This window comes from Liolophura sinensis, chromosome 10, assembly GCF_032854445.1.
Source record: "Liolophura sinensis isolate JHLJ2023 chromosome 10, CUHK_Ljap_v2, whole genome shotgun sequence".
In the NCBI taxonomy this organism is placed as follows: Eukaryota; Metazoa; Mollusca; class Polyplacophora; order Chitonida; family Chitonidae; genus Liolophura; species Liolophura sinensis.
Genome location: NC_088304.1, coordinates 17360584 through 17373496, shown reverse-complemented (window position 1 = coordinate 17373496; position 12913 = coordinate 17360584).

Genomic DNA, 12913 nt, shown 5'->3' with positions numbered 1-12913 from the left:
GTGTGGGTTGCAAAGATCAGAAACAAATCCAGCTGGGTGGGGCAACACTGGTACTGTATGATACAACTGAGTGATTGTATTGTATTGCTTGTCAATACATGCATAGGTATCATCGACGCTTGTCATGAAAAAATCTGACTTTCTTCAAGGTTGGTCTGATTGAGGACTAATTGAGGTCAGTCTGTTTTTCAACTTACTCATTAACACTGCACCAAAAAGTATGGAACAGTTTACTTGTTTACTCATTTCTTATATACCGAAGGACAGTTTTTTAAATGTAACATGATTACTTTGTACCGACATACAAATGTATTCTCCTCTCATCTGCGCAGTGCACTTGTGCGTATACATATTCATGCACGTCATCAGTGCCAGATCTGATATCAGCACCAGTTCTAACACCAAAGCTACATGTAGTACTCATATCAATGCCAGTTCTCATACAATATCTGTTCAGTATCAATTCTCAAATTGCTTAGAGCTAATTCTCATGTCAGGACAAATTCTCATATCGTTTCAATTCTTTCCAGTGATGCAGCAGTTTTTACACAGGTACACATTCTCACATGATCCAGGAACTTCTCACCAATGCAGTCGGTGAGAGTTCAAGTCCAGCTCACGATGGCTTCCTCTCCGGCAGTACGTGAGAGGGTCTGCCAGTAACGTGCGGATGTTCGTGGGTTTCTCACGGGCTCTGCCCGGCTTCCTCCCACCATAATGCTGGCTGCCGTCGTATAAGTGAAATGTTTTTGAGTAATGCGTAAACTACCAATCAAATAAATAAATAAATATATTTAGGTGTCTGTAAAATAACTCATATTAATAACTTAAAGTGTCATGTAATACCATAAGCTTTATACAATCATATCTTGCGCGTTATAGAAATCTTTGCCGATTCATTACCCTAAACATCATCAGACTGTTGTCAAGATCAAGACTTCATTTCCACAAGCTGTCTCATAATTACCCAAAAAGAAGTAGCATGCTGCATTCGAAACAATCTGTAATACTACCTATTTTCCTATTAGTATCAACATTTTTCTCAGTTATATCAATTCTCATGTCTTTCAATCGCTAAGACACGCATGATACAGGTTCAAACCCGGCCTTGGACAGGGAATTTGTAGATTTCAGAGCCCTCACTATTAGTGACTACATAGTATGTCAGCGACATGTCAAAAACTGTTAACCGAGTGGCTTCCTTCACTGATGTTACAGACCGCCATTGTAAAACAGTCATTTAAAACAATAAAAATTGTAAAACATTCTTGAAAAACTCGAGCAATTTATACAAATGATCCCGCATATCACGAGCTGAAGTAAATGGTACACAAGATCGCATGTGGTCGCCTCATTTCTCGTGACTTTAATTCGCATTTCGTCGTTAAGCGAGTCTCATATTTAAATACTTGCATGTATAAGAGAGGACTTAATGGTCACGCCTGAGTGACTACTGCAGCACTGTACGGTAGGTCTATTTTTAAGTATAGATGATCACAGATAAAACTGTTAACATTACATTACCCGTATATCTTTTCAGTCTAAAGCGTAGTGTAAATATGTGCAAATCAGTGTTGTGTGACGTGAGACCTTCGACATATAGATTCCGTGAAATTATTTTTAGCAAACAAGGCCATTCTACTAATGAATCAAGCATTCGAACATACAATATCTCTGACTTTGAAAGTATTTGTCAAGTATTTGTCAACTTTCGTATAGCGTTTTAACTTGTACATATAAGCTCTAGGTCTATATTAAATTATCTATAACTTAAGCTATTTGAACATAAACCTGTTTAGTCTTTGGTGCTTCAGGATGATTTTGTCTCTTTTTGGCAAGGATGGGCCCTTTCCCACTACCCTATTTCCCTTGCTGATTGTGACAGTTTTGGGTAAGGCATTGTCATGTTTTGGTTTAGTTTTTTTGTTTTGTTTTGCATTGGTTGGTTTGTTTGTTCGTTTGTTTTGCTTTAGTATTTTGTTATGTGTTTTTTTTTGTGTTTTTCTTTGTTTGTTGTTTGTTTTATTTGGTCTGTTTGGTTTAATCTGTTTGTCTGTCTCTCTGGCTGTATGTGCGTGTGTGTGTATGTGCGCGTGCGTACGTGTGTGTATGCGTGCGTGCGTGTATGTATGTACGTATGTACATGTATGCTTTTTCCTATTTTGGTAAATTGTGCCAGTTGTGGACAAATGTATCAAACATGTTAAATGAGGACACATGTCATATCGGAATATTCGCTTTTAACCAAAAACTGCAAACGACTTCAGAATAGTCTTTTATGATGTCTTATTCCGAACGAAGAGCGGCTTATCTGTATGATATATGTCAGGCACCGTAAATATGGCCGCCGAACTTTCGATTTTCATGATAGCTGCCATGTTGAAAGCACTGTATTTGATTTGTTTGATTGGTGTTTGACGCCGTACTCAAGAATATTTCACTTATACGACGGCGGCCTGCATTATGGTGGGAGGAAACCGGGAAGAGCCCGGGGAAACCAACGACGCCAGGCCTTCCCACGTACGAAAGTACTATGGGAAGAACATCAAGAAGTGTCAGTCGCTTCAGACGGTAAATTTCATCCTCAATAAAGGCTTTGGATTTTTACTGTGTTATGATACACAATCATCAATAATCTTTTGAACAGCATTTTATTGCTCTGTAAATCCTAGTCGTAAGAGCCCGAACACATGACGAAGTTCAGACTCGAGGTATCATATCGCAGTCAAGGGCAAATCAACGATCGTCTCAGGGTGTGTGCTAGCTTCAACCTTAGCTCATCGGACTTTTGTTTTACATGACCGAGTTAAGAGTAAACTGGTGTTTTTAAAATGAAAAGGGTTTATTTGACACAGGTCACATTCTTTACTCAATAGTCTCAGGCGTCGCTCATTTTATCCCTTTTTTGTTAAGATAAAAACAGCACACACGGCGCTGTTTGTACCGGTAGAAGAGATTTAAAAAAGATACAAAAACGTTACTGTTTTTTACTTTTACTACGAAGTGTTTTTTCAGTAACTTTATATTTCTTTAGGTGTGTTTGTCAACAATTTCACACTGGATTAAAAAAATACGCGGACAATTACTGGAAAGAAGTAGAAAGTTTTTGCACGTACATGTATGTCTACAACGAATAATACATCGTGTATCAAGCCAAGTGTAAATGACATGTGAATATATATTTCAGGAATTAGTGAAATGAGGTTCGTGAAGGAAATTTTATTTATTAATTTGATTGGTATTTTACGCCGTAGTCAAGAATATTTCCCTATACGACGGCGGTCAGCATTGTGGTGGGTGGGATCCGGGCATAGCTCGGGGGAAACCCACGACCATCTGCACGTTGATCTTCCCACGTACGGCCGGAGAGGAAGCTGGACTTGAACTCATAACGACCGCAATGGTGAGAGGCTCCTGGGTCATTACGCTGTGCTAGCGCGCTAACCAACTGAGCCACGGAGGTCCCCTGAAGGAAATTTTATGACCTGCATGTCTACATGTGTAGACCAATCATATGATGCTTATCTTATGTCTTGTTTCTATATGAATATGTCTATGAGTGATTTAGTAATAAAATACTGGGTTCCAATATGATTTCAGACATGTGCCAAAGACATTTGTGTAACAATGTATAATCATTGATAATATACCTGTAATTCATTTTCTTATCAACTCTTGTTTTCATCTCCGACCTCTTGCTTCTTACATTACAGATTTTGAAATGAAATAATGTAGTAAAAGTAGTTATAACTTAAACGATGAAATCTTTCTGATCTGTACATCTTTGACAACTAAAGACTCTTTAGTTTCCCGTAAATGTGATTATTCTAAAGATATTGGCGTAAATTACGCAAAACAGCACAGAACGGATATCTGAGGGCGGATGAATAAAGCTACTGTTTAATAAAACAGTTTCCCGATGAATACCAGCGGGCAAGATGATTTGTACTGATTGACTAATCAACCAGTTGTATTGCCAACTATCAACTCAATAAACCGGTTCCCCTGGAAACTCATGAGGTGAAATACTTAATTCTCTCGGGACAGGCATCAATCTGACATACCAATAAACCGGTTCCTCTGGAAACTTATGAGGTGAAAAAAGACTTAGGTCTCTCGGGACAGGCATCAATTTGACATACCAATAAACCGGTTCCCCTGGAAACTTATGAGATGAAACACTTAGGTCTCTCGGGACAGGCATCAATTTGACATACCAATAAACCAGTTCCTCTGGAAACTTATGAGGTGAAACACTTAATTCTCTCGGGACAGGCGTCAATTTGACATACCAATAAACCGGTTCCTCTGGAAACTTATGAGGTGAAAGACTTAGGTCTCTCGGGACAGGCATCAATTTGACATACCAATAAACCGGTTCCTCTGGAAACTTATGAAGTGAAAGACTTAGGTCTCTCGGGACAGGCATCAATTTGATGCATACCAATAAACCGGTTCCCCTGTAAACTTATGAGGCAAAACACTTAGGTCTCTCAGGACAGGCATCATTTTGACATACCAATAAACCGGTTCCTCTGGAAACTTATGAGGTGAAAAAAGACTTAGGTCTCTCGGGACAGGCATCAATTTGACATACCAATAAACCGGTTCCCCTGGAAACTGATGAGATGAAACACTTAGGTCTCTCGGGACAGGCATCAATTTGACATAACAATAAACCGGTTCCCCTGGAAACTTATGAGATGAAACACTTAGGTCTCTCGGGACAGGCATCAATTTGACATACCAATAAACCGGTTCCTCTGGAAAGTTATGAGATGAAACACTTAGGTCTCTCGGGACAGGCATCAATTTGACATACCAATAAACCGGTTCCTCTGGTAACTTATGGGGTGAAACATTTAAGTCTCTCGGGATAAACGTGGAATAGACATACCCATAAACTGGTCTCCCGGAAAAAATATGGGGTGAACACTTAGTTCTCTCGGGACAAGCATTGAATAGACATACCAATGAACCGATCCCCCGGGAAAACTATCACGTGAAACAGTCAATTCCAAATCCTTGGGATAAGTAACGAGTAGACATACGAGTCAATCAGGTGAAACAGAACAAGAATTAAAACCGTGACCGGAAGCCAGCAGCTCAAGGCTCAAGAGGAAAATGTTACATGAAGAAAGTCTTTCGAAGGCCATCCGATTGCATAGCCATGGCAGTACATGCGATTATCCCGTGATAATTGTAAAGGCTTTTGGAACCATTCCGTGACAGAGACTAACATGCAGCAGTAGTGCCTGAGATGAAATAAAGGGCCGGGCGAGCAGGAGAAAGATGCAAAATAATATCTTTTTATAAGCTGAAGCAAATATGTCTGTGTATGTATTATTTAAATCCGCGAGGGAGAGAATTTGCAAATTGCAGGAACACCCTTCTATGTACCACTATGCACCGTGCCTCCTAAGGTAGCCGTGCACGGGAAGGTCTAACAGCAACCTGCGGATGGTCGATGGTTTCCCCGGGGCTCTGCTCGGTTTCCTCCCACCATATACGTCGTCGTATAAGTAAAATATCCTTGAGTACGGCGTAAAACACCAATCAAATAAATAAATAAATACATCCTAAGGTAGCCCGTTAAGTACACCCTTAAAACAGTTAGCCCTCAATCAAATCTGACTGTCGCAAGCATGTTCTGCAATTTTTTTCATACATATAGTATACATGTCTGTATCTTCAATGAATGCTAACCTGCAAAGAATCTCACATATTCCTGGTAGTTGCTAACAATTACATGGGCATTAACGACAAAACCACCGTTGACATTAAACATGTAAGCCAGAAAGAACATCAGCCATTTAAGTTTAAGACATACAGGTAAGGCCAGGTAGATCTATAGGAGACGTGAGGTGATTAGGCTCCCAAGCTTCGTTTGGAAGACTATTGTTCGTGCTCAGATTATTTTTCTTCTTCTCTGGCAACTGTTTTATTTTTTTTTTTTCGCTTTGCGAGAAAACTGCGTGTCACAGCTGTTAACTTTCTACATGTTCATTATTTAATCGCTTGGGCTACCGGCTAGTGTATAAAACTTTTCAGACTTTTCGGACATGTTGGAGCAGTATGGAAACCTAAAAAACTTCTCCAGAACTGCCGATTCTGGAGAATGCATTAAAAATTGATATGCATGTACAAGACTATCGGGAGTGTCAGGATTGAAAACGTTATGCAGATCCGTTGAGAAATGTGGAAGCTCACTATTGGTCGTTTTGGTCACGTGATGACCTTTGGATAAATTAAAAAAAAAAACAAGAAAGCAATTAGATGTAGTTTGGCCTGCTGAATACAACCGTGGTTTTAATTTTTCCTACGATATATAGTTTTTCTTTAAACTGCAGTTATAGCTCATTTCTGAAATTCATTGTCTTTTCAAATGTCTCGTGATCGGCCTCGGTAATAGCTATCAAGCTGAAAATTGGTCGGCAGATAAATCAACCACAGATTTTCAGTTTTGACCGCACAGGGTACGAGTGATAGTTTTGGCATTAAAATGCGTTTGTAAATTTGTTATTTTATTCATAGTCAGCTCGTAAAATTGCAATGTCTCCAAAACCGGTAAAGGTAGAAAAAAAAACAACTTGGCATTTTTAATAGCCAACATATGGAGCAGCTTTTGACGCTTTGTGCTCTTTGACCAGTCACTTGATTAAGCAGCCATTTTATTGATAAGCTTAAATCATCTTTTCCCGTAAATCGGCTGATGATCTTAGGATGAAATTTCACTTACAAGTTTTAGGTGGATCGCCGTACCTTTATTGTACAAAAACTTTTTGTTTCATACGCAATTTGTGCTGTAATTGACCAATGAAATTAGGTTAAAAGTAGGTAAAGTTAGGTTAGGTTACATAATTAGGTTAAAAACTACTCAAAATGATTAAATAAACACATTGTCTAGTATTACTTGACGTCCGGATTAAAAATCTGTAAGAATCATTTTTGTACTTGGTATAATTTTCAGGCTATACCCAAAAGCACATCAAAAATATAGCTGCTAAAGCAGCGATACCGAGGTTCAAGCTGGTTTGGCCGGCCTGTGCGGTGTGATTTCGGGCTCCCGTAAAGGAATGCATGTATAGATACATAACCGTGTTCGTGATCAGGACGTCAGACTACGTCGGGTGGAATACTTAAAATATTTCTACATTCATCTTGGACACGAATAGAATTTATGTTCATTATATGGCATACACTTGTAAATGTGCCAAAATATAGTAAATCGGCCTTTTGGTCAAATTTTGAAGCCCTGTGTATCCTAGGAGGCTACTTTCTTTGCTTTTGTATTGAGGTAAGAGTTGCACTAGTGTAGATATTGGCTGTAATCACACTATAGCTCAGGGCTCCTGTTGTCCCTCCCTTACTCTGAGTCGCCCCAAGGTCATTCTTTCTTTCTCTCTGCTTGTGAAGAAGCTTCAGTCTCGGGACTTACTCATAACGTGTAACAGTCAGAGTCAAATGAAGAAATTGTTAAAGGTAGATTCTATAATGGGGCGAGAAGTTGGGCGCAGGGTTCAAACAAAAGCTTTGGAGAGGATGTTACTGAGAGTGAAGTTCTGGGGGCAATGAAATGTTTAAGTGTGTAAAAGTTGAACGCATGACGAAAGGCAGGGAGAAAATCCCCACATCATCTATGCTGCTGTATTTTGATGATGTTATTATCCCTTTATTCCAGGTTAAACAATATATTCCCCGAGTTATTCGATGCTTCCGTTGCCAACGATTTAATCATGTAGCTTACGCATGCCGTGGTAATCTGAGGTGCGAAAGGCATGAGAACAAAGATCGTCTTAACAAAAATGTATGTAGGTGTCTGAACTGTGGAAATTTCCACAGCTCAGCATATCGAGGTTGCCCAAAGCTTAAAGAAGCGAACAAGGCACAGTTTACCAGAGTTACGGAAAAAGTGTCCGCTGAGGCACTCAAAAGTGTGAGAGCTCAGGAAAGTGAGACCATGAATTTTTCACAGGATCATAATTTTGACGCGTCTATTTGGGATATCCCAAGTTCACAGTGTGGATCACAGTCCACAGAGGTATCTTTAGGCAAATGTCCAAAGAAAAGCACTAGTACCCAAACTGATTCTGAGGCTGCTGTTCAGACCGAAATGTGTAGTTCGTCTACACATAGAGTGTTGTTACTCTGTTGACAGAGATGTTGTTTCATTATATCAAAGTGTCAAAATGGAAAAAGAAGTAATTGACCATATTGCTGAATGTGCAGAGCGTCATCTTGGTAGTTCTGTGGGTGATATGAAGGCTTGTGCGAAAAAATGCAGCTGAGAAACTTTACGCATGAATAATGGATAAGTTCCAATATGTATACTTGTGTGGAATCTTGGGTTGTATACTTACTGTAATGTTCTTCAACATCTTGCAACAAAACATCCAGTCCTTGTATGCCCATGGTCAGGAATTTAAATATTTCCTTTCTAATGTTGATCCAAATCCAGCCATAGTTCAATCACAGGAAACATTTCTGCAGCTTGAGTATGATTTTAGTTTTCCTGGATATGCTGTCATTAGAGAAGACAGTTTGTATGGGAGCAGAGTGGACTTTCTGTGTTTATCAAGAATGGCCTCTCATTTACTGAAGTAAACTTACCCCCATTAAGGTTATTGAGTGTCAGTGTTTCCAGATAGCGAGGAACAGTAACAGGTCCGTGAATGTTGTAAGCTTATATAACCCATGTAAGGGCTAGACTACAATGATTTTAAGTCCTTGCTGGATCACTGTGCTCCGAATCCTGTTATTATCTGTGGCGACTCAACGCGCACCACGCTGTGTGGGGTAGCACAGGTATTGACACAAATGGTAGAATTTTGTATGAGGTAGAATTTTGTATGAGGTTATCAAAGATTATGATCAGGTGGTATTAAATGATGGTTCTGGGACTCGTTTAGATGCATATTCAGGGAAACATTCAGCAATTATCATCCAAAAGACTGGGCTCTACACACACGTGGTCAGTAGATTATCAGTCTCCTTGTGGAAGTGACCATCATCCAGTATCAGTATCTCTTGGCTTTCATCCTCACTCATACGACATTGGCTCATTGCCAAGGTGGAGGTTAAGTAAAGCAGAGTGGACCAAGTATAGCAAAGCTTGTGAATTGTACTTCACTCAGGACTTGTATGACAGTGATGTGAACAAGTTTTCAAACAACATTATTACTGCGCTTTAAATGCAGCAACTAGTAAGGCTGTTACAAAAACTTTTGGGAAAATTCCAGGAAAAGTACCTGTTCCCTGGTGGACAGAGGAATGTTCCTAACCTATGAAGGAAAGGAAAAAGCTAAAAATAGATCACAGCACACAAGGTTGTATAGGGATATCATTGTGTTTAAGAAGACTAAAGCCCAGGCCCAGAGGATTATAAAAAGGGCACAACATAAATCGTAACAAACCTGTTAAAAATGTATGGCAGCAGGTAAAAGCCATAAACGGGAAGAAGAAATCTGTCATGCGGTGGGTTGGATGCCCGAAACGTCCGAAATACGGCTTTGCCTTGCCTTCTCCCTAAAAGCTCGCTGGATAGCAGGCCTTCATGTCGATTCTGACCATATCTCTCGTGTCATAGTCCATGGAGTTCCAGAGACCACCATGACAATGTTCCACGCAGGCCTTCTGGACATCGTTCATGAAGCTGACTGGGGTCGCTTTCCAGCTATTACATTCTTTGGCTATAATTTTGGCTTTCTAGAGCCTTTCGTGAGCTTCCCGCGTCCTGTAATTACGCCCGTCCTGAAGTACTAACTGGTAGACGGTTAGCTATCTGTCTTGTCCGCCTAGGGGCCAAACCGCTTTTGGTTCCTTCTGGGTTGCTTCCCGGATGGCCTGCCAGACGTCTCCTTCGTAGATGTGGACCTCTCTGCTCTGGGGGAAGTGGAGGTCTCTGGACCATGCGTGGCCGTTTTGGCATATGAGCTCTACTTTACCTCTGATACCGTTGCCACCGAACTTGTACTTGCCGATGTTAAAGATGTTCTCGTCTGCGAGGTCCCGCAGGATGATTGCCCTTTTGAGGTCTCTAAGCCGGTGATGTCATTGACCATGGCATGGGGGGTTTCATGGGGGGTTTCAGGGCCAGTCGGCCGGTTCTAGCAAGCTAAAACGGGAAACATATAAGGAATATAGTTCAAATGTTGTGTCAGAAACGGAAAACAACCCGACACGATTCTGGGGTTTCGTAAAAGCCAAGCTGTCAAAAGGCCAAATTCCGGGCTCTGTCAAGCATGGAAATATTGAGGCTAATGATATCAACTCAGAGTTGTTTAACGATTTCTGTTTTTACCAGACCCCAAACAGCGGAAATGCCTCCGCTCTCTGTTCAGTGTGATAATGAGCAACATAATGAGCAATGCTAGTGTAAATGCCCATGATATATCGTGTTTACTGAATTCTGCAAAAATCCACAAGGCCTGTGGATATGACAATATTTCAGGTCTACTTTTAAAGGAGTGTGCATAGGAACTGGCCGTTCACCTAAGCTTAATTTTCAATGCATCTCTTCAAAATGGGTGGTGCCCAACAGCTTTTAAGAGAGCTAACGTGATTCCAATTTTCAAAACAGGCGACGGGACTGACATTACATTTTGATAAGGCTGTATATGAAACACTGTTTCAACATGTTCGAAAGAAAATAACCTTAAATCAACATGGATTTTTCCGTAACCGTGACACAGTTACCGACCTAGCCTGTCATGTTGATGGTATCACTATGGCTTTTAACGCAAAACTGCAGACCGATGCTGTGTACCTAGACATGATATGTTGATACATACACTGAAGCATTTTGGCTTCAAAGGCCCACTGCTCAAATGGCTGCGCTCATATCTCGAAGGCCGTTCGCAACGAGTTGTCCTACAGGGCGCAGAACCTTCAAAGAAGCCGATATTATCGCAAGGGCAAGGGTCTTTGATTGATCTGCTACTGTTTATTTTATGTGTAAACGACATGTCTTCTTGTGTTCGGCACTCTAAATAGTCACTGTATGCAGATGACAGTAAACTTTACAAACACGTGCGTTCCGCGCAAGAATGTGAGCTATTACAGGAAGACCTTGCACGTTCAACAAACTGGTGTTCAGTTTGGCAGCTTATTTTAAATGTGGACAAGTGTTGTGTCATATCATTCATGAATAAGACCAAGAAAATTATATCCATTTATAGCATACACGAACATGCACTTGAAAGAGTTGAGACAATGAAAGATCTTGGGATAACATTAACCACTAATCTGAATTTTAGAGTACACTTCACCAGTGCCGTTAGAAAAGGTTATAAAATGCTTGGTTTTCTCAAGCGTTCGTGCATTTCTATTACAAAAACCAAGTCACTTATATCCCTGTACAGATCTTTAGTTCGCTCCAACTTGGAGTATGGGTCAATTATATGGTCCCCCACCCAAAAATATTTCTCAGACAAGTCTGTTCAAAAAAAGTTCATCAAATATCTTTGTTTTAAAACTAATGACGCTTATTCCTCTGAAAAATACAGTGCTATGTGTAAATATTTTCAGCTTCCAACACTATCTGATCGTGGCAGAGCTGCCGATTTAACGTTCTTACACAAATATGGGGGCCTCCGTTCAGTTGGTTAGCGCGCTAGCACAGCGTAATAACCAAGGAGTCTCTCACCAATGCGGTTGCTGTGAGTTCAAATCCAGCTCGTGCTGGCTTCCTATCCGGTCGTTTAGTGGGAAGGTCTGACAGCAACCTGCGGATGGTCGTGGGTTTCCCCTGGGCTGTGCCCGGTTTCCTCCCACCATAATGCTTGCCGCCGTCGTATAAGTGAAATATTCGGCGTAAAATACCAATCAAATAAATAAATAAATACACAAATATGTTCACTCTATCGTTGACTCGCCTTACCTCGTAGAGCAGGTCAACAATTTTCCTGCCCGAGCCTTACGACAGACGGCAACTTTCCCGGGTGCGTCAACTAGAATTAACGCTCGAAAACATTCTTTTTTCCCTCGAGCCATGAATTTCTATAATGACCTGAGTTCTAATCATTCCACAGACATTTTTTTGGCAACAATCATTTAAAGGGTCAGTTCACTCGATTCTTTTTTAACGGTTTTTCTGTGATTAACATATTTCATGATCTATAATCTTCTGATTACAACGGTTTACAATTCTCATTTTTTAACGAAATTTTAACAAGAATAGTTTTATATATTCACCTGTGTTTACACGTAGGCCTATAACATTTCTGTACCAAGATCATATGTTTACCTGTGTTTACACTGTCCTTGTACAAAAATTGTGTTTTATATTTACCTAGCTCTACATATGTGTATTATATGCTTCTGTTACTCTGTATGAATCCCCGTTGTCAGACCTATAAGTGGGCTCCTGGCCTGTATGCTATGAATATTAATAAACCAAATGTATACCATCAGCGATTTCAACCTCACCAACGTCGAGCAGGCCCTCTGTTTCTACCCGCAATGTGGAGAAGACCGCAGCGGCGCTATCAACTTCATACTCGCCTTTGACGTCGTTCAGAACCTCAACCCACTCTGCAGCCGGGGGCTGAACCGGGGGAGGGACCTGAACAGGGGGATGGACCTGGTCACCCAGGTCGATAAATGGTCGCTGCGGTCGAAGGCCACGAAGGGCTTCCTCTTCCTAGCCCTCTTGGTGTGAGGAATATTTCCCAGGCTGTACGGGCATTAGCAGGCGCTCCTTGACTGCCTCAGGAATGGGCTCATCCAGGATGTTTTGGACTACGTTACGCACAGTCGGATTTTCTGGCATCTCTGCCAACAGCTGATCGATGTATTCGTCCACTGTTGCTGTATGGTTATACCTCGCAATCACCACTTTCTAAATTCGAATTTCAATGGCGGCCTTCGGAAAGGCCTAACACGCCCTTGATTGTCCCTATTTTGCACTTTATGG